At 33.7% G+C, this 24,566-nt stretch overlaps 1 pseudogene; it reads left to right on the plus strand.

Annotated features, from left to right (window-relative positions):
• The first annotated feature begins 1,483 nt into the window (after nt 1–1,483).
• LOC145090719 (germin-like protein 9-3) lies at nt 1,484–24,490 on the plus strand (annotated as a pseudogene).
• Nucleotides 24,491–24,566: the final 76 nt, after the last annotated feature.

Consider the following 24,566-nt stretch of genomic DNA (forward strand, 5'->3'; position numbering starts at 1 on the left):
ATAATGCTCATATACGAACACCTCTAAAAAGTTCGTTATCTAAATGTGTACAAAAAAAGTTACCCATACGTGAACAAAACAAAAAGGTAATTACCCTGATAAGTCGATTTCTTAACTTTTTTTTTCCTTTCCACCAACTCAAATCCTACTCTTTCAACATATTTAGTGTTTAAATCTCACATGACATACCATATTTCAAGGTATATCCCTATATAGAAAAACTCAAAAAGATTCCAACATAAACAGTTATATTTATTACTTTAAAAATCAGTTGGTTTACATCAACTTATAAATGAGACCTCACTACAATCACTCACTTACACATATGACAACAATTACAGAATAAGAAAGAAAATGTAAAGTTACAGACTTAAGAACACAACCTAGAGAAAACCCCAGACACAGTTGAGAGGATGAGAGAAAATCTCAAGAGACCAGTTGACACGAATGAGCTTAATGACCTCAATTAGCCTTGCAACCTCCAATATATACACGAGGTAAAATACCGGTTCAAGTATGATGTAAAACCCGAACCAAACTGGATGAACCCGATACGAATAGGGTCTGCATGCACAAAAACTTCGATGGAAATGAGCCACAACCCTTTGACTTATCACATATACACTCAGACCCCTTAGAACTTTCATCTGACACCTTTGTCATTTACTAATATTACATAACACACCCATTCAACAGAATACTTATAATAACTTCAACAATCAACTCATTATTAACAATATATATATATATATATATATATATATATATATATATATATATATATATATATATATATATATATATATATTAATTTGAACACCCACTCTCAAGATTAATATCGGGAACAAACAATAAAAAAAGTTATACTAACTTGAAAGAATAAAAAAACCCAGCTCCAGGGATACAAATTCATGTTAGTTAGAAGATAATTAAGGATTTTGTGAAAATATCTGCAGACTGTTAAGCAATTTTGACAATTTTAAGTAAACCTTTTGACACTTTATCTCTAACAAAATGCACATCTACTTCAAAATGTTTGTTTTTTCATGAAAAACTAAATTAAGAGCAAGATTAATCACATAATCATTGTCACAAAATACTTTAACAAGAATTAAGTTTTTACCCCCCACATCAAAAATAAAAATAAAAATACACATAATTTTATAGGTAACTGAAGCTAAAGCACGATATTCAGATTATGTAGAATAAAAATACAAAAAAGAGATCAAACATCATCTATAACAACAAAGTGGTGACAAAACCACTACAACGATAAAAAAAAACACATCACAGTTGTTTCTTTGTATGTTCGGATCATTCCAAGCATCCAAGAACACAAAAATATATCCCCATAGGCCATAACCATTCCACAAATCGAAAATTCTTAAGAACATGATCTTAAAATATTTATAAACTAATTACACTATAAACAGAAAAAACCTTTACCTTCATCACTAAAATCATAATTAATATGAACCTATCAATGGCATCCTTTAAAACTCTTATATGTGTCACATTCATTTCCTTAACTATAATCTAATTAGCAGTCTCAACCGACGCCAACATCCTAACCGACTTGATTCTACCAGCAAACACAATCGCAACCGATCCAAACTATTTCACATTCACGGGTTTGCGAACACCCGTGGATGCAACCTACCCAACAGCTTTTACAGCCATCAAGGGTGGATCCACCTTCTTAGCAATGGGGGCACATGTCTCTAATGAATTTTGTAGGACTAGAATGTTTATATAGGAATTAAGCCTAAACTTTGAAAATTATATATGTAGACCCTCAATGCTTAACCCAGAAAGTAAGAAAAATAAGATGCTTTTTGTTAATTTTGATAGAAAATTAATGGAATATTTACACTTTAGTACCACATAGTTTACAATAACGAATTTTCTAGTCTAATCAAAATTATGCCTCAATTTCTCCAAATTTAACTGTAACAACCCGATATTTTTTTCAAGTCAATGTAACGATCTAAAGTCAAGTATTGTAACCTATTTTTGAAATAATAAGAATAACGTCAAAAATGAAATGTTCAAAAATCTCAAATGGGATATATAAAGTGATAGATATCGTACCAAGGTTTTCAGAAATATAAAAAACACTAAAATCTGAGTTATAACGAAGAAGTTATGACCTATCGAAGATCCGCAACAAAACCGGTAAAACACTATTAAGCGGAAAACGCGAAATTTCAATAAAATGCTTTTTAGCCTTAGGTATCTACATGAAAGTCGTAGATATCATTAAACTGTAAACGTATATAAAAAACACATCCAAATCTGACTTCGTATGAGGAAGTTATGATTTTTCTAAGTTTCGGATACAACGGTAGACAGCTAAAAACTCGAAATAGAGATCGAACGACTTTTAGCCGACACAACCTAAACGAGAATCGAAGATCTCGGCAATAGTAGTACAACGGTAAAAAGACAGACAAAAATGGACGTCAGATGAAGAAGTTATGAAATTTTTAACAGACTTTTCCTGTCCCAGCCTGTTAAAAATGTAATATTAAAAAAAAAAGTCAAAATTAGCCGACGAAGTCTAAATGAGAGTTGTAGAATATATATTCTCACCTACACGTGGATATAAAGAACATCAAAATCGGAGCTCGTATGCGAGATATATGAATTTCCGAAGTTCGGGACACGAAACCCCACGCTGTCAGAAACTCACGACGTGAGCTAGTGACTGATGGGTGCCAGAGTCGGGCTATCATACGTCGAGTATATGTACGGGATAAGATCGAACTCACGACATGAGCCACTCCAAGCTCACGACGTAAGCTCCAAAAATGCACCCTATAAATAGAAACCAATGGCTTTGGTGTTGGCTGTTCAATTCTACTCCCTTTCCCGCCGTTACTCTGTGTTAAGCATCCCGAGACTACCCTGACGCCCCGGTTTCATATCCAAGCTTTGACAGAAGTTCAAAGCTCTGAGATTTCCGAGAAATCGACTTCTTTTCCGGTCGAAGTGATGCCCGAGCAAAGTATCGTTTTCATCAAATCATCACTTCTACCAAGTGAGTTCATACCCCTATCACTACACTTTCAGATACTTTTAAATGCTTTTAAACACTTTTAGGGGGGGGGGGGGGGAATACAAGTAAACACACGGTTAAAATCGTGCGAAAAACATCAATCTTTTGCTATACTTTTCATACTATTGTTATAACTATCATATGAAGTTGTTAACATGCAAAACATCACACATCACAACTTTACCCTCATGGGATACAATATATATGTTTTATAAATAGAAATATGTTTTATTTATATGTCTGCATACTACATCATACAAAGGGTAACAATTTCAACTATAACATTATGTTTATACAAGAAAATATAAATCATTGTTATTCCTTTGTCAACACTATAGAAAGGGTAATCCTTTCAGAAATCATTCATACACATTTTTAGAATACGTGACTTAATTGAGAATATGTGAGTCATTTGTCTTCATCGTACCTATCAATGTATACAAGAAAGCCCTGTTTTATAACCAGAGTCTTCGTCCAGACAACGTGATAAGTGTGTATAGATCTATACGGGACTGATGATTTCGCACCCTTACTGTTAGCTAGAGTCCGCGAGGTGAAAAATATCATAACATTTCGACGCCTGAAGAACGTCGCTACAGGCAAATACATCATAGTACGGTTATGAAAACTCACAAGATAGACAATTATTATGGTATTATGTTTTTGTAGTGCCCGAGTTTCAGGGCTAAGCATTTTTAGACAATGTAATAGTCTATATCAACTATTGTAAATCTTTTTGAAGTAATAAAGATGAAATATTTGAATTCTATGTGAATTATGTGTATTTGTGTGCTTATTACTTATTTATAAATGTACAATTAATAAAAGATAAAAATAAGCGTCAAAATTAAAGTGTGAGATAAGTCCGATATCTTTACATAAAGTTGTAGCGGTCGAAACAAGGATTCCGAGGATATAAAGAAAGCCGAAATCCGAGTTATAACGAAGAAGTTATGACTCGTCGAAGTTTCGCGACGGAACCGACACGATACCGGGAAGCGTAAATAGTGAATTTACGATAGAGCGAGATTTAGCCTTAGTGATCTACATGAAAGTCGTAGAATACATTAAACCGAGAGCGTCCAAAAAAAGAACGCCCAAATCTGACTTCGTATGAAGAAGTTGTGATTTTTCGAAGTTTCGGCTTAGCAGTGTATAGCCCGAAATTCGAATATTAAATCGAGCGGTTTTTAGCCGACACAACCTAAATAAGAATCGAAGATCTCGTTAATAGTAGCACAACGATAAAAAGACAGACGAAAACGGACGTCGCATGAAGAAGTTTTGAATTTTTAACGGACCAATCCTGTCCCGGCCTGTTAAATAATATAACTTTTAAAATAAAGTCAAAATTAGCCGACGGAGTCTAAACGAAACTTGTAGAATACGTTCCCGCCTTCGCGTGGATATAAATAATGTCAAAAACGGAGCTCATATGCGAAAGAGACGAATTTTTAAAGTTTGTAGTCGAAATTGCGAAGTCTGATAAGAACTTGATGACGTGGCAGCATCTGGGCCGTCCGATGTTGGTTCAGGAGTCACTTCGGATCACGCCACGTAGCCCTTGCAGTACGCCCCGTGTCCGAAGAAGTTACGCCCCGCGTAGCTCCGGTCTGATCCATCCGATGGTGCGAGACAGCTGGCTTCGGCTGGCATTCTTATCCGAGGACTACGCCCCGCGTAACCTCCCTACGCCCAGCGTGTCACAACTAGGAAATTCAATGCCTTGTAAACATTGAACAATGATAACAAATGTGAACCAACAATGTGAAAGCATGTGGGATGCTTATTCAGTAACAACAAAACTTCGATCAAACACTTCATACAAACGTTCAAATAGTCATCAAAGAATTGAAAAACCCTAGAAATCCTTGTTTAAGTCCATTTTGGACTAGGATTTCCTTATTGGGCCCAATGGACCAATAAGCTTCCAATTGGACTATCTTGGGCTTAGAACTCTTGAATGGGCTCTAATTGGACCCACTTCCATTTATTTTAATATTTTGGGCCATATTGGGCCTAGAATGAAATAAAATACCTTAATGGACCTCATTGGGCCATAACTAACCTAATTAGCCCTAATAGGCCATAAAAATCATTTCTTGATTTACTTTGGGCCAAAAGCTATCAAATTGAACCATAATGTGGGCTTAAGCACACAAGACCTAATCTTTTTCTTCCCTCTCCTTTTCTCGGCCCAACTACTTAAATGGAGGAGAGTTGACTTTTGAATGCCACCTCATTTTTACATATGGGTCTTCCATGCATTCATCCCATGTTTTCATGCAACTATCCCATCAAAGATCTCTTCTCTTCCTCTCTCTTTTTCTCTCGGCCGAACACAAACAAACACACAAACAATTCACTCAAAATTCTCTCAAGAAACTCTCTCCATTTCTCTCCAAATTTTCGAGATCTAAAAGGCTTTCAAAGAGATTCTTCCACAAAAACCATCATCCAAGGTAAGTTGATGTTTGATCCATGCTTCAACTCACTTATTTTCATCAAAAACCATCTCTTAATCCATTCAAATTCATGATCTTGCATCTTAGAGCACACTAAGTTTGAGATCCATCTAAGAAACTTGCTAGGACCGAAAATAGCACCAAACTTCTCCCAATCTTCTTCAAACCGAAACCACAACTCAAGGTGAGCTTCACACCCCTCTTTTTTTTTGGTTTTTATGAGTTTTATGGGGAGAATACAAGAAAATGTGTAGATCTATGTGTATGTGTATGCTATGTGTGATTTTATGCATGTATGTGTGTGATTTCATGTGTTTTTGTGATGAATATGTTACCAAAAAGGGGGTAAACTCGAGATCTATGACATGAGAAAGGGAACAAACATAATCCAAGCTATTTTACACTAAACAAGTCAAGGATAATAGTTTATAAGGTTATGATGAACATATTCTAACATAAAACCCTTTTTTGGGCTTAAATTGTCAAAAATACAAAACTTGGGGTACAAATTGACTAGTCACGGTTTCTCGAACGTCAAAAGGGCCAAAACAGTTCCTATGATCATTTTTCTGAATATTAGAATTGTCAAGGGACTTAAAATGTAAATTTTTAGCATAATGGGCTAATTATGGGCTTTTCGGCCCAATAAGCCTCAAAATGCGAAAAATGATAAATTTAAGTGGCTGAAATGTAACTTTCTAAAAAACAGGGGGTAATTAGCATAACAAAATTATTTTAAGAGTCAAAAATGTTTTTCACTATCAAAGAGGACCAAAAATGTAAACTTTTTAGATTTTGGGCCAAAACTGTAAAAGTTGTGAAAAATGGGGTTCTAACCGAGAAACACTATTCTGGAAGGGCTGAAGCTGTCAACAAAATAAATTTTGGGTTAAAACTGTGATTTCATCAAATAAATGATACAAAAATGTCAAGAGAATGTTTTAAGGACAAAAAATGAAATTCTTTTATATAAAAGGACCAAAAGCGTTATTTTTATAAAAGAAAGGTGGTTAAAAGGTCAAGTTCTACTTTTAAACAAATTAATTCATTAAAACAACATACATGACCCACGACTACCGTCAAGACGGAAATATGAACACACATACAATAACAAATATCGTTATAAAACGAATTGATTCGGTCTCGAATCAATAACAAAGCAAAATCGTTAAACCAAAGCATTTTAATAAACACGCGATAACTATGATGAGCTAACTTACAAACTTTGGGCTTGAAAGTTTCAAATCATACTTGTTGGGCATTGCTAGCCCATTAACATGATCTTTGGGCCCAAAGGGAATATGCTTACGTGTTATTGGGCCTCCTATGACCCGATTTCATGTAAAAGGACTTTCAATAGCTCTAATGTGCTATTGGGCCCTAGTGGCCCATTAGTACTGCTAGTGAGGTCGAGAAGTCAAATGCGAGTTGGGCCAACGTGTCTTTCGCATTCCTGATAGCCTTAAATAACTCACGGAAATAACGAGACTTCGTACTCCCCTTTCTCCTCGGTTGTTGGGCTTATGAGAAATCAAGTAAACAGATTCAGGGCGTTAATCAAGAGTAATCATGGTGGTTGGATTAAGTGAGTAGTAACGGGCGACGCCTTTAAGAATCGTTCGTAATCTGTAGTTATAAACTAGTCATCTTTATGCGTGATTATAACAACTCACAAACCCTAATTAATCCAAGGTCACCCGAGAAATCAAAACCATTCGTCGTAACGGTATAACAATAGAGAAATCACTGTATTTTATGTATTGGGAAAACATCGGGTTTTCCTGGGAAGTTCAACATTTTCACATGCGTGATTTATACAAAAGTTCAACAATTATACATGTTTTGAAAAATCAACAAGCATATATTTACGGATCTTCACACCCATTTTTTTTATATAAACAATGATCTTTTCAGAAAATATCGGATTTTCTGGGTTTTACAACTACAATAAATCATTTTTTTTACAACATTGCTCATGAACTCACCAACATTTCATATGTTGACGTTTTTCAAAATAACTTGTATTCTCAGGTAACAGGTAAACCGAAGAATAAGTACCAAGTAATGTCATAATGTTTTGCTTAGATTATCTATCAGACAATTTATGTTATGAAATTGTAATGTTTAAAACAATGTACTGGATGTAAACAATATCAGTTGTAATATTTCAATGCATGGTGATGATTTATGTTATGATTCATGTATATTCATTGTGATGGTATTCAATTTAAGTCACAAGATCCCTCAGACGTTTCCGCCGTCTGGTTCGGGGGTGTGACACAACGTAAACAAGGCTGCTGGCCCTATAAATAGATGCGAGGCTCTCCGGATTTTTCACACATTTCCACTTCTCTCTCTAAATACTTTCTCTCTCTAACCCATTCCAACTCCCCTAAACCCTAGGAAAAATCCCTAGCACCCTAAGGAAGCCCCGAGGCTCCCAGAGTCTCGAGAAAAAGGGTCTTTCGGTTTCGGAAACGCTGCTCCGAGCAAAGCTAAGTTTTCTTTAAAATCCGTTGTAAGTGAGCTACGCTTACGCAATTTTTAATATAGCTTTCAAATAATTATAGTAATGTTATTAGGTCCTTAAAATAATTATTTGGGCTATTATTATGAGTTATATTGAGTGTTATTTAACGCTTATATAATAGTAATAATAGTCAGACTATTAATTTGTCGCGGTTATCGTTAGACATTTCCACTGTATTTTATGAGTTATAATTATTTGGGCTATTATTATGAGTTATATTGAGTGTTATTTAACGCTTATATAATAGTAAACCCTAGTGGTATTGATACTAGGTTTTATCGAAGGAAAATTGTTTTGAGAGTATCAAAGCGCTGTCCGAGTGTTGAGTCACCACCTTTTAGGTGAGTGCATAGTTACTTTCAGCTTACACATAGATATGAAATATTTTATATAAATTACGTGCTATGTGTGCATATTATCTGAATACTTGTTATCTATGCTGGATGAACATTTTTATACATGTTTTCAATGATTTAAATTGTATATGTATTTTATATCTACGAAAATGTTGGGGTAAAACATGGGTAGATGTAATAGGTGATGTGTGATAAAATGATGAGAGGCCTCGATGTTGATGTTGTTGATTCTGTCATCTAGCAGAGTATGGATGACGACCACGGACTCTTCTAGACAGTCCAGTGGAACGCTAGCAGGCTCGCAACCTGTAGGTACTTGTGAACGATGTGTTCACCGGTGTACTCCATCCCCTACATGGTTGCCTTAAGGACATTTATTGCTGATGAATCCCCTTAGCAGTAGTGTCCATCCCGATGATGATCCTTAGGCTATGTCCCTTATGATAGGTGTTTAGGGACGTAAAGTGAGGATAACGGGAACGGGTAATCAGGTTATTGTTGATTGATGAAATTAATAAACTTATTTATTGTGGGTTGAAAACCCTATGTGCTCACCATGCTCCCAAGCTTGACCCACTCAGTTTCATGTATTATAGGTAGTGGCGCTCGAGTATAGATGTGATGTTTTGGATGAGGGATTACGGATATAGGCATGTAGATATGAAATAATATAGTAAGGCTTATATTGTACTGTTTATGCTTTTGATCTGTATCGAACATGACATCCCAAGTCTTTTAATGAAATACATTTCTTTGGAAATGCTTTTGATAAATCTTTATCATATTTTGTTTTGAGACAAATTCCGCAATACTTTTATTTAAAATGTTACTCTGATTTTTAAACAAAGCATAAACAAAATCGGTCTTTTCTGGCCGTGAAAATGGGGATGTCACAGTTTTTACGGGAAAAGTAATATTACAGTTGCTATTATGTACAACTACAAGCTTCCTATAGTTTTGATTTATAATAAAACTATAAATCATCATTTTAAGCATGCCATATTTGCTTACAAGTTACAGTCTTAGACATTTAAGACTACTTCTCACTTTTAGGAAAATATAGGTTTTTCCTGGTTCAATACATTCATTTCATACAAACATCGATTCATAACTCATTTAATAAGAAAATATCGGATTTTCTGGAAAACAAACCTTAACTTTTGAATGACATACATTTACACAAATATCTACTTATGAACTCACCAACTTAATTGTTTACACTTTTTCTTTGAAATAACTTGTATTCTCAGGAAATCGCTAAACACCATGTTAGCAACTACTTTTGGGGACTAATGCTCTGGCATTAGTAACATCTTTTGGAACATGATCATATTGTATTTGACTTTTGAAACATGTAATACAACAATCATGTAAACCTTTCAAATATATATTATGGTGGTGTGTACTTTCTTTACTATTCAATTGTTATGATACTGTACATGACGTCCTCCATCCCGAATGTTTCCGCCGTTCAGGTTCGGGGTGTGACATTCACCCTCCCAGTTTCCATGTCTAATCCGGCACATATGTCTCTGTCTCTCCTCTTTGTTTTTCTATATTAACTTTATCTAGTTTTGTGTTTTTTATATTTGATTTATCGATAGTGAAGTTATATACCCAAAATTACTTGACCTAGTTTTTATTTTTGTAATTTGTGATGTCTATATTAGTATATTACATGTGTTTTTAACATTACAAATTCTATCACGACCTGATCATTTTCACCATTTTAACTGGAAATGATCATGTCAATAGTGCCCTTTACAAAGAAATTTTTTGGATCCGCCACCGACAGCCATCAAAGTTACCCAAAACAAATTCTCGGGCGTAATGGGCCAAAGTGTTTCCTATACTGTTCTCGAGTTCCCAACTGGGTCTATCAACCCGCTCCATTTCCAGTTTTCCACACGTGGGCTACCAAGCTTTTGTTTGTGATCGCAGGCTCGATACAAGTCTGGTTTGTTGACACCTCTAACAAGCTTTTTACTCAGAAGCTTGAGAAACGTATGATTGGTGACATGTTTAGGTTCCCTAAGGCACCGTTTTGTGGGTGGAACTAGATGAAACTAAACTAGAAAACAAAGTTTTAAATGGTATTTGGCATGACTAGAACATGAACTAAAAAGATTTTTGATAAGGTCAAATGAGACTATTTCTTAGAAAATTAGTCCTACCAAAAAGATGGAACTTAAAGGGACGTAGTTAACAATTTATGGCTTTTGACAAAAATGGCACAAATTTGACCTTCTCATCCACGACTAAATCAATTTCTCCGCTTCATATCATTTATGCAATTTATCCTTGGATGCAAAATCAATTCTAGTTATCGTCTTCTTCAGATTATTGTTAGATGACTTCTCCAAGTATCGACAATTTAGGGTACGATTTGTTAATTCGTTTTTGTCTTTGGGTTTATGTTGCTATAGATTTTCAAACTTGCAAGATATTTTTTTGGAATCAAAGAACATGGTTCTAATTATAAGGTTTCTTATTAATGATTTTTTTTTTTTTTTTTTTATGTGGCATAAGAAGGGGGTCGTGATTTTGCACTTGCAAAAATATAGTTTGGCATACTTTTTAAGGGGAAAATATCAATATAGCACAATCAACTATTGTCATTTATCTGATTTGATCACGAAAATATTTTTTTGCTCAATAGATCATTAAACTTACAACTTACCTGTCTATAAAGTCACTTTCGTTAGTTTTTAACAAATCATCCGTTAACCAATTATTCTAAATTACACGAATGGTTCCTATGGTTTCAATTTCTTTCGTGGTTGGATCGTTAAAAGAGTCAAGCTACTCGGGATCAGATCTTTAAAAGATTGACTCGAAACCGATTTTAAACGAGCCCGAGCCGAGCTCGAACTTAATATTAAGTTCATTTATTAGACGAGCTTGAGCTTATGTCATTAAGCTCGATTAGGCTCGTGAGCCTAAACGAGCCTTTATATAATATAATTTATTATTATTTTTATATATATTAAACTAAAAACATATTAGGAGAATTATGGATTTAAGGTATTGGTAAACGAGTTTCTTAACGAGCTCGAGCCGAACTTAAGCTTATTTAGGCACGTTAGATGAAGAACGAGTCGAGCCCGAGCCCGATCCGAACTTGTATAATTATTTACGAGCTCGAGCTGAGCTCAATATTAGAAAGCTCGAATCGAGTCGAGCTCAAGGTCGAGCTTCATATAAATTAAACGAGCCCGAGCAGAGCCTGACTAGGCTCGGACTCGGCTCGACTCGTTTACACCCCTATTTACCAACACCGTTCATCACCGACACCACCACCTTTTAATTCCGGGAGCCACCACCGTTCACCTCCTCCGAACAAAATCGAAAATTTTCTCCATCTTTGAAAACCAATATCATTTTGTTTCGCCTTTCAAAACATCATTGATCTTAAATACACATAAAATAAAAAGTTGTTGGCTTTATATAAACGTTTTGGTAAAAATATCAAATTATATTATGAACATTGTTTATAAAAATATTGAAATATATTATGTTGATCGTCAATTTTCTCAAGTTAAAGCATAGCATCATAGTATGGTCAATTCATTTTTGATAGATTTTTTTAATGTCCTATTTTTCAATAGGGAGATGATTCGTACACAACAACTTTTTACCGCACGCAACAATTTTTTATTAATAGACAATTTTACCCTTTGCTCTATTTTAACAAACTTTACAATCTACCCCTACCGTCTAAAACTCTTCCCAATATGCAAACACATAAACGAGTCTACGCTTCTCAACGGTGATCATTGGTAACTTGCATCTTAGGTTTGCTTCACCGCCATAGCCGGCCGCCCCACTGCGGTCACTTTTATTCTCTACTAGGTGTGAGACTCATGTATTACATGAGTTTAATTAAAAAACATAAATATAAAATTTTAATAATTTGAAAAGTTTGAATTTATAAGAAAAATGTGAAAAATTTGAATTATTAAAATTAATGAGACTCTAATGTATTGAATAGATTACATATATAAACTCTTTATAATAAATATTTTACATATATATTACCTTACACATTAAATGTGGAATTTTAATTTAATAAAATAAAAAATACAATAAAATGACAAGTGGAAAATAGAAATTTTAAAAACTCTAGAAAATGTCATGTGTCCAATGAATGAGAAGAGGACATGTGCCAAAAAAAAAACCTTCATTTATTATAGTAGATTTTTTGGTTTGTGATTTTATATTGTGATTGTATTTCCTCTATTAATTGATTTGTGATTTTATATTGAATTATTGGTATTGTGATTTTTGTATCGTTGCTACTATTATAATTTTATATTCAATTCTAGTTTGTAATTTGAGATTGAAAAAGATCAAAACCACTGTTTGTTGTTTGCGATTGAAAAAATCAATTCTTCTCCCTTAGTTACACTACATAATGCTTATATTAATAAGAGTAAGTATCTTTAAACCATATTCATCCAAAAAATCAATGAATATTATGTTTACCTTTTCTACTAATTTCATCAAAACATCAAATACTTTGCTATTTGTCTTGACTGTGAGCCCAAAAATCCATGTTATTGAAGAATATAAATGTAAAGCTTACCTCGTCACTTAACAGACTAATGTTAATTTTTTAAGTTAATTTCATCAAACTATATTTTTCTGTTTATCACTATTATTTGTATTGAGTTTCTTAATTTGTGTGTGATTATGTAACAGACAATTTTAATGGAACCAACTTCATTGATGCCACTGAGTGAAAATGTTTATTTAACTACTTCGAAATTTGACTCATGTGATGATTTATTGAAGAGTGTTCGAGAATTTTATTATTTTAAAGGATATGAGATATCTATTCGTGGTTCAAGAAAAGACAAACATGTGATTTTGCAATGTGACAGAGGTGGTTTATATCGATATATACGAGGTATTTCAAGTAAACGGAAAAAAAACCACAGGATCGCGTTTGATCAATTTTCCTTTTATGCTTTTGGGCAAAAGGAGTAATGATGGTGCTTGGATATTTGATGTAAAAGACTTATCACATAACCATGAGCCATCTACGGACATCTCCGGACATCCCTCGTTTCGTTAGTTACCATCGGAAAGCATAAAAAGTGTTAAAGAAATGACCAAGGCCGGGATTCCCCCGAGACAAATTCTTTCTTCTTTGCGTCAACAAACCCCAAATCTACCTGTAATCTCTAGAAACATATACAACATGAAGAGAAAAATCCGAAGGGAAAATTTAAGGAATCGACCTATGATCAATGCATTATTTGAGGAGCTTGATGAAGGTGGTTTTACTTGACATTTCATATAATGCAGAGGGGCGTATATCTCATTTGTTCATTGCACACCCTTTGTCGATTAAATTGGCTAAAGCTTTCTCCAACATATTTTTGATGGATTGCACCTACAAAACCAATAAATATAACATGCCACTCCTTGATATTATTGGTGTTTCGTGTTTTAATACTGCCTTTTATTATGGGTTTGTTTTCTTGGAAAGAGAAGATAAATAAAACTATTCTTGGGCATTACGAGCATTTAAAAAGATTATTGGACAAGATCCGTGTGTGATTATGTCAGATAGGGAATTGACATTAATAAATGCCATAAACAAGTTTTTCCTACGACATCAAATCTTTTATGTGTTTGGCATATTGAAAAGAATGTATTGGCAAATTGCAAGAAATATTTTAGACATGCCGAGGAGTTCGATATTTTTATGTCTGATTGGAATAATGTTGTATATTCGACAACGGAAGCTCTTTTTGAGGAGAACTGGTTTGAATTTACATCAATTCATAAAGAGAAGAAAGACACAATTGAGTACATAAAAAATGTATGGTTGCCTTGGAAAGAAAAGTTTGTTAGTGCTTGGACCGATAAGTACTTGCATTTTGGCAATCGATCGTCATCAAGAGTTGAAGGTGCACATGCTAAACTTAAACAATATTTGCAAGTTTCTATGGGAGATTTGAGGGAGGTGAAAGAGAAAATTTGTCTTGCAGTTGGGCATGAATTTAATGAAATTAAAATAAAGCTTTCAAGTGAGAAAATTCATGTTCATCACGATGGCACTATGCCATTATTTAGAGAACTTCATTATCACGTATCTCACTTTGCCTTGAAGGAGATATATAAGCAATATGGTTTTACGAAAGATGGTAATATTTACCTTTCTTATTGTTTATTAACCTTTATTATTTACTAACATTTATTAATTATTTTGTATTTTTAGGTAGTATGACTCCTTGCATCGGTCACTATATGGCAACTATGAGTCTTCCATGTGCTCACAACATAAAATATTAGCAAGGAACTACTTTTCCGTTGGATTTAATCCATCCGCAATGGAGGATTGACACACTATCGCTAAATTTACAAAATGATTTGCATGATGAAGACACTGGTAGACTTGATGAGTTGCTTAATGAATTGCGCTCAACGTACCAAAGGTGGCCCTTAAACAAGAAAAAAACATGCACTTTCGCTGATTACTGAACTTCTGAACCAATCTGATGCCTTTTTTGAGCCGGTGGTTCAACGACCAAAAGAAAGACTTCCAAAATCAAAAAAGAAAGGAGGAATAACATCAACGACACAGGATCCTTCAAGATTTGAGTTCGTAGAATCTTCACAAAGACGTAATGAAGCAAATGGTGAAAACAACTTATTTGATTTAAACGTATATCCATTAGATACATTTGATTTAGACGGTCCTTTTTGAGTTATCATAGTATTTTTTTTATTGACATGGTTGCTTGATTCAAATGTTCTTTTTAAGCCTACCATAGTATATATTTTTTTTTATGTGGATACTTGTTTGGTTTAACGGTTGTTTAATAAAATTTGATGGAAAAAGATTGATTATATAGCTAAGTCTTTGATTTTAAAAGTTATTATCAAGTTATATGTCCACCGTTGTAACAAAAAAAATGATAAAATTGACAATTTTTAGTAAGTATAAATATATGGCACGTAGGAGAAGAAATATATGATAGTTAGGAATGAGTGCCTGTAGAAAAGAATAAAGAAATTGTACATTTATGATTTTGCAATATCTATATAGAGAGAGATAGAAATATATATTTATATAATGGGAGGGGTAAAGTGTAGAATTGAGGAAAAGTTGGAAAGAAGGAGGAGGTAAATTATAAAATTGAAGAAAGGGTAAAATTGTCTATTTATAAAATATTGTTGTGTGCGGTAAAAAATTGTTGTGTACGAATAACTCCATTTTCAATAGTAATATCGATCGATTTCTAAAATGAGATGTTAAAGAATGTAAGGGTATCTGGGAGCAAATCAGATGTTGGGTAGGTTAAACATCTTTTTCAAAAATTACTCGTATTTAAAGCGAGCCCACACTACTCCCTTTCTCCAATTCATACTTTTGTTCTAACTCATACTTCGTTAACAAAAGGATAATGTCTTTACAATTAACCATTAATTCCCTTTAATTTTCCATCATATATTTTATATATTCTAAAAAATATTTGTACGCTTTGTGTCTACATGCTTGCTCTAAAATAATGGTGTTTCAAGTTCTATCATTGTTATCACAAAATTTATATGTTCTATTATTTGACAACAGTGGCGGAGCCGGGGTCAACATAAAGGAGTATCCCGAATTAATGGGTTCGGTTTTCTCGGTTTTTCAGTTTTTCAAACTCGGTTTCGGGTTTAAACTCAAACCCATTCAAAGGTTTAACTTGTTGAGATTGACAATCTTGTGTTGCTTATATAACAAATGTATAGGGGCTATGTTTCATTTTATGACGATGTGGGACAATTTTAGAATTATAAAAAATAAAAAAGAAGTTGAAGGGATATAGGATATAAACTAATAAACAAAAAAACTAACATATGTCAAGCCCAAGATTAGAGCTACCAACCTCCAAAAAAACACCATGTCATCATAACCAATTGAACCAAATAGAGCTTTAGTTATTTTTTCGCAAAACACATTTATATTAAGGAACGCAAAATAAACGAAATTTATCGAAAAAATTTATACTACTAAATTTTTTTTGAGAGGCATCTTACAATACCCCGGGATCCAATGTAGATCCGCCAGCGTTTGACAATTGTCATTATTGACTTTTATATATATATATATATATATATATATATATATATATATATATATATATATATATATCCTCCTCATATTAACTCATACTAACCCTCAGTTCGACCGGCAAGAATGCCTATTTTCATTTTTTTTTGCGTGTATTCACATTTCGGCTACTCAAATACATGGTTTTATTATTTTGCCGACTAGTAATGTGGTCACACGTTGAAATCGGTTCATAGCGGGAAAGGTGAAACGAAATGATATTGTTTTTCAAAGATAATGGAGATTTTTTATTTTGGCCGAAGGTGAAAGATGGTGGTTGTCGGAAGTGAATGGTGGTGGTATCGGTGGTGATGTTGGTGAGAGACCAATCACGAAAAAAATTGAAATCATAGGGACCATTCGTGTAATTCAGAATAACTAGTTAATGGTGGATCTGTTAAAAACTAATAAAAGTGACTTAATAGAAAGTAAGTTATAAGTTTAATAACCTATTGCACAAAAAAATATTTTAGTGACCAAATCAGATAAATAACAATGGTTACCGTAACATTTTCTAGGTGGATATTGAAGGAAAATTGCTTGTGTCATGGATTTCACACCTATAATTAATGGGGTCGGTCGCTTGTGATATTGATCACAATAAATTTTTTAGTCAATATTTGAGTCTACGTTTACTATTGAGTCTTTCTTCTTTCTGAAAAGTAGATGCACTCTATAATCATTTGGATTTTTTCAATTACAGAAAAGTACATGGATTTTTTCAAACTATAGAAAAGTACATGCATTCGATAATCATTTGGATTTTTTCACCGTAGTTGCCAATCTGTATATTGCTTGTAATTGAAAGTCAATATTTGCACTGTGGACCCTACGACACTTATTAAGAATATTACTTTGTACATGAGGTGATGAGCACATTCAGTAAAAAGAATTGAAATGTAAATAAACTGATTCGATTATTTAGTATTAGAACTCGTTTTAACCCACACTACTCCCTTTCTCTAATTCTTACTTTTGTTCTAACTCATACTTCGTTAACAAAAGGATAATGTCTTTACAATTAACCTTTAATTCCCTTTAATTTTCCATCACAAATTTTATATATTCTAAAAAATATTTGTACGCTTTGCGTCTACATGCTTGCTCTAAAATAATGGTGTTTTAAGTTCTAGCATTGTCATCACAAAATTTATATGTTCTTTTATTTGACAATTGTCATTTATTGACTTATATATATATATATATATATATATATATATATATATATATATATATATATATATATATATATATATATATATATCCTCCTCAGATTAACTCATATTAACCCTCAGACCGGCGGGAATGCCTATTGTCATTTATTGACTTATAATGGTGTTTTAAGTTCTAGCATTGTCATCACAAAATTTATATGTTCTTTTATTTGACAATTGTCATTTATTGACTTTTATATATATATATATATATATATATATATATATATATATATATATATATGTGTGTGTGTGTGTGTGTGTGTGTGTATGTATCCTCCTCATATTAACTCATATTAACCCTCAGACCAGCGGGAATGCCTATTTTGTAACACCGTAAAAATTTAAACAATTATTCTCATTTTAAAACCATTTAATTGCATTCACGTCCACATTTAAAAACATAGCATCATCATTATCTCAATACAAAATCCCAAGATCAAACCATATAAACTTCGGTGTGCGTGTGTACGAGTCATGCCGGCGCCTTCCCGCGATCATCACTGGTACCTGAAACACCACACATAACACTGTAAACATAAATGCTTAGTGAGTTCCCCAAACTACCACATAAACACATATCAGCCACTTAAGGTTGTAACTTTATTGACCCTCTGGTCGAATATCTCTGTGGGACCCTCTTGGTCCCATAACTCTGTGGACCCTCTGGTCCTAACTCTGTAAACTCTGGATCATGCATATCACATATCACAATAAATCACAACACATAATATCATGCAAATACACTGACATATAACTCTAGAATACTCTGTCACATAACCCTGTAACCACACTAGGTAAAGTATAGTGAGAAGACTCACCTCAGATGCCTCGGTATATCTCTGATTCGGTAGAAATATGATCTAGCCTCCGCCTAATTACACAAAGTAAATATTCTCATAAATATAACTCTCGGGACTAGACTCAACCCTCTCTAGGCAAAATACCATTTTACCCCTCTATCAGCTCAAATGCCACATTGTTGACCAAACCCTAAAAGTCAACAAAAGTCAATGGTCAACTTTGACTCGACTCGTCGAGTGCACTTGGGCGACTCAACGAGTCTACACGTGTCTACTGACTCTCTTAAACCCTCTTGGCACGTCGAGTCCCACCCTTTACTCAACGAGTCACACATGGCATGAATCGTGGGGCCACCCCGACTCAACTCGTCGAGTTTCAAGAACAACTTGGCGAGTTCCACCTTGAACTCCAATCCCCTAACTCTCTCTGACTCACTGAGTTATTTCCCAACTCGGCAAGTCTACTCACAGAGTGATTTACAGGAAACCCTCACCCTATTCGCCGAGTCTGATCTTTGGACTCGGCGAGTTCATGCCATGCACAAACTCTATAGACCTCCTGAGGTCAGATCTGTTCCTTGAATCCATTATCCATAGATCTGACCTTCCCAAGCATGATAATCACGTAAAGTTCAGACCTTGACACTCATAAAACATCTAGATGGTCTAACTTGGTGATTTAGCCCCCAAAAACAACATCCTAAGATCATAGCTCCCAAAATAGCTCATAAAGCTCCAAGGATTAAGGTCTTTGGACCTCTTTGGGTCCAGATCCAAAGCATAACCTCGAGAAAGGACCAATTGCTCCACTTATCCATCCTCTAAAGGGGTTAGAAAACCCTAAGTCTAAGAATCAACACCAAAACTGAAGAAGGTCCGAATAAATACCTCAATATGAACTCTATGAACTCTGAAGTCACCAAAATCGCACCTCCTTCAGCCTCCTCTTGCCTTGGCCACATCTTTCTTGCAAATACACCAACAAAATGATCAAGAATGGCCTCTCCCTCCTCACAAACGATCTAGATCTCTTAGGGTTTCTCTCTGGGGTTTGGTAGCCGCAAATGACGGCCCTAAGGGCCTTTAAATAGGTCTCAAACCCAGGAAATTAGGGTTTCATTAAACAGCATGGATTCGCCGAGTCCACTCATGAACTCGCCGAGTTCGGCTGTGAACCCGGATACTAATCTGCGACCATACTCGGCGAGTCTAAACACCAAATCGCCGAGTCTCTCTCAATATCCAAAAATAAAAGGAATAATTAATATACCTGGGAATCCGGGTGTTACATATTTTCATTTTTTTTTTGCGTGTATTCACATTTCGGCTACTCAAATACATGGTTTTATTATTTTGTTGGCTAGTAATATCGTCACACGTTGAAATTGGTTCATAGCGGGAAAGGTGAAACAAAATGATATTGTTTTTCAAAGATAGTGGAGATTTTTTATTTTGGCCGAAGGTGAAAGATGGTGGCTGTCGGAAGTGAATGGTGGTGGTGTCGGTGATGAATAGTGTTGGTGGGAGACCAACCATGAAAAAAATTGAAATCATAGGGACCATTCGTGTAATTCAGAATAACTAGTTAAGGGTGGATCTGTTAAAAACTAATAAAAGTGACTTAATAGACAAGTAAGTTATAAGTTTAATAACCTATTGCACAAAAAAAAGTATTTTAGTGACCAAATCAGATAAATAACAATGGTTACGTAACATTTTCTAGGGGGATATTGAATGACAATTGCTTGTGTCATGGATTTCACACCTATAATTAATGGGGTCGGTCGCTTGAGATGTTGATCACAATAAATTTTTTAGGCAATATTTGAGTTTACGTTTACTATTGAGTATTTCTTCTTTCTGAAAAGTAGATGCACTCTATAATCATTTGGATTTTTTCAACTACAGAAAAGTATATGGATTTTTTCAAACTATAGAAAAGTACATGCATTCAATAATCATTTGGATTTTTTCACCATAGTTGCTAATATGTATATTGCTTGTAATCGAAAGTCAATATTTGCACTGTGGACCCTACAACACTTATTTAGAATATTACTTTGCACATGAGCTGATGAGCACATTTAGTAAAAAGAATTGAAATGTAAATAAACTGATTCGATTATCTAGTATTAGAACTCGTTTTAACCCACACTACTCCCTTTCTCTAATTCTTACTTTTGTTCTAACTCATACTTCGTTAACAAAAGGATAATGTCTTTACAATTAACCTTTAATTCCCTTTAATTTTCCATCATAAATTTTATATATTCTAAAAATATTTGTACGCTTTGCGTATACATGCTTGCTCTAAAATAATGGTGTTTCAAGTTCTAGCATTCTTATCACAAAATTTATATGTTCTTTTATTTGACAATTGTCATTTATTGACACATATATATATATATATATATATATATATATATATATATATATATATATATATATATATATATATATATATATATATATATATAGGAGTAGGATCAAATGAGAACACCTAAAAGGTTGAGAACGCGAGAACAAATCTGAACCATTTAAATATTTAGATCTAAGGCTATTATTAAACGGGCGATTTATGATAAATTCTAAAACTACAGGCATTAAAGTGTAACTTTTAAATTGCCAGAAGGGAATAATAGGAATTGCAAATTTATCTATTTCCTACAATTTCTCACCCTCTCTCCTCTTTCCTTTCATAATCTCGTATCTTTATCTCCTTCGACCTCTCTCAATGAATTCGGGTCCCTTTTCTTTCCTCTCTTCCCGTCGATCGCTCCACTGCCGTCTTACCCCAACTACTTCTATCACCTCTCACTTCAACACCGATTATAATCAATGATATTCGTGCCACAAAACCGACAGGTGATTGATTTCTCTCGATTTACTCGTTGAATTGATAGGGACGAATATAGACGAACCACAAAACCGACTAACATCTCCCTTGATCGATCTCTCGCTCTCGTTCTAGATCCATCAATGGCGCTCAATCTTCGTCAAAGACAGACAGGTGATTGATTTCTCTCCCCCATATGTCTATTGCCCGATTTTCATGTATCTCAAGCTCCGACCGGATATGAAATTAAGCCTGAATGTCTATCACGATTAATATAAACATAATCTGGATCTTGAATAAATTTATATATATGTATGCTGTGGGTTTATGATCTAATTATCGAAACACCGTCCATTTTAAATCCGAATATGAAAATCAATGTTTATTGAGGTATTACATCGGATGGGCACTGATAGCGAATCATATGAAATAAAATTGATACGCCTTCTCATAAGAAATCGAACGGTTTTCTATATTGTGTTCCTTAACTTGAAGCAACAACACCATCTCATCGTACGATCCGATTTCATGCTTTTGTACGAGATATTGTAGGTTTTTTCGATAATTAGTGAGTTTTGATCCATATATTGAAGTATATGTATGTGTATGAGTAACTTGGATGCTTACACTTGAGTAGAAATAGAAATGTTTTCGGATTGCATAACCTGAATATTTAAAAATAAATGTAGTTATCTGATATGGAGTTTCAAAGTTTTCAAACCATACCATTGTAGTTGTTTTTTCATTGCAAACAAAGCAAAACATGATCTAATTTTGTATATACTTTCGGAGTGCATAGCTCGGAAGCTAAATCTGAATCAGCCTATAAACGCAAGTGGAACAGCAAACGAGGAAGTTTACAAGATATTGATTTATGACAAGTTCTGTCAAGACATTCTATCCCCTCTGATCCATGTGAAGGATCTCCGCAAGCATGGTGTGACCCTCTACTTCCTTATCGATAAAAACCGCAAACACCTCTAGTGGGGGTGTTTTTGTTGCACCTCGAAGACAGGAGAAAAAGAAGGGAGTGTGAGAGGAAATGGAAGAATGAAAAATTGTATTTATCTGTGAATAGCAGTGCATTCATGTGTGAATAATAGTGAATGAATAGCAGTGCATTCATGTGTGAATAGTAGTGTATTCATTTGTGAATAACAGTGAATGAATGTATTTATTTATGATTAGAAGTATTCATTTATTCAATTCTGAATAACAAGGTACTTATTTGTTAATAGCAGTGTATTCATTTGTGAATAACAATGTAAGCATGTGTTAATGAGTATATTTATTTATGATTAAATGTATTCTTTTTATGGAAAAATGATAATTTTTACGCTCTTTTTATTTTCAATTGATTAAAAAAAGAAATTGAATTACTTGTAAATTCATGTGTATTTATTTTTGATTGGAGTAGTATTAGGTTTTTTGAAAAAAAAAATCATTTATGAATACAAATGTACTAATTTGGTATTCGATTTCTATTCATTTTTTTGAGCACAAAAAAAAAGGTAAAATAGGAGAAAAAAATTGATTTTTTTAAGAATTTTTTTTTCAGTTTTAAAATAAATTTTGATAAAAATGTTTTTTATATTCCATTAATAAGAAAAATAAAAAATGAATATTTATTTCTTTTTTGGTAACTGATCCTAAATTTAAGGAAATTTGATTGAATTTTATTTTATTTTAATTTAATTAAAATATACAATTACTAGTATACCCTTATATATTGATTGATCCAAAATTGTTCTCGTGTTCTCAACCTTTTAGGTGTTCTCATTTGATCCTCTCCCTATCCTCCTCATATTAACTCATATTAACCCTCGTATTGACCGGCGGGAATGCCTATTTTCATTTTTTTTTGCGTGTATTCACATTTCGGCTACTCAAATACATGGTTTTATTATTTTGCCGGCTAGTAATATGGTCACACGTTGAAATCGGTTCATAGCGGGATAGGTGAAACGAAATGATATTGTTTTTCAAAGATAGTGGATATTTTTTATTTTGGCCAAAGGTGAAAGATGGTGGCTGTCGGAAGTGAATGGTGGTGGTGTCGGTGATGAATGGTGTTTGTGAGAGACCAACAATGAAAAAAATTGAAATCATAGGCACCATTTGTGTAATTCAGAATAACTAGTTAAGGGTGGATCTGTTAAAAACTAATAAAAGTGACTTAATAGACAAGTAAGTTATAAGTTTAATAACCCATTACACAAAAAAATATTTTAGTGACCAAATCAGATAAATAACAATGGTTACCGTAACATTTTCTAGGTGGATATTGAAGGACAATTGCTTGTGTCATCACGGATTTCACACCTATAATTAATGGGGTCGGTCGCTTGTGATATTGATCACAATAAATTTTTTAGTCAATATTTGAGTCTACGTTTACTATTGAGTCTTTCTTTTTTCTGGAAAGTAGATGCACTCTGTATTCATTTGGATTTTTTCAACTACAAAAAAAGTACATGGATCTTTTCAAACTATAGAAAAGTACATGTATTCGATAATCATTTGGATTTTTTTCACCATAGTTGCTAATCTCTATATTGCTTATAATCGAAAGTCAATATTTGCACTGTGGACCCTACAACACTTATTAAGAATATTACTTTGCACATGAGATGATGAGTATATTCAGTAAAAAGTATTGAAATGTAAATACACTGATTCGATTATTTAGTATTAGAACTTGTTTTAATATATAAATTTAAACAATTTCTTTAAATAAATTTGTTAACATGTTAAATAAGTTTTTTACTTTTATTTTGGTAGAAAGGAAATATGGTCATTTTTAACATCTTTTTCTTTCTATCTTGTTCTTTCTATTGCGTTCTTATCAAACACTATACAAATAAATTAAGCCTCCTATTCCATCCCATCCAGTCCTTCTGTCAAACCCTCCCTAAAAGACTTGTACATTTTCATTATAGTTCGAATGGAACTGAACCTGCATCGGCTGTTTCGGCTTTTGGGAGTGCAAATGTAGGGACATAGTCGCTTGTGAATAGTGCTTCTAATAGTACGATTTATGAGGGGATTTTGGCAGAATCGTTTAATACTAGTGCAGATATTGTTGAAAAGATTGAGTCTGGGATCAAAGGGTGATTGTTGAGGTGTTTCTTGTTTCTAGTTTCTTTTGGTGAGATTGTTGCTTGAAATGTGAAAATAATTGTTGACGTTGATTC

Source organism: Lactuca serriola, chromosome 2 (assembly GCF_051521515.1).
Source record: "Lactuca serriola cultivar US96UC23 chromosome 2, Lser_US96UC23_V15, whole genome shotgun sequence".
Taxonomy (NCBI): Eukaryota; Viridiplantae; Streptophyta; class Magnoliopsida; order Asterales; family Asteraceae; genus Lactuca; species Lactuca serriola.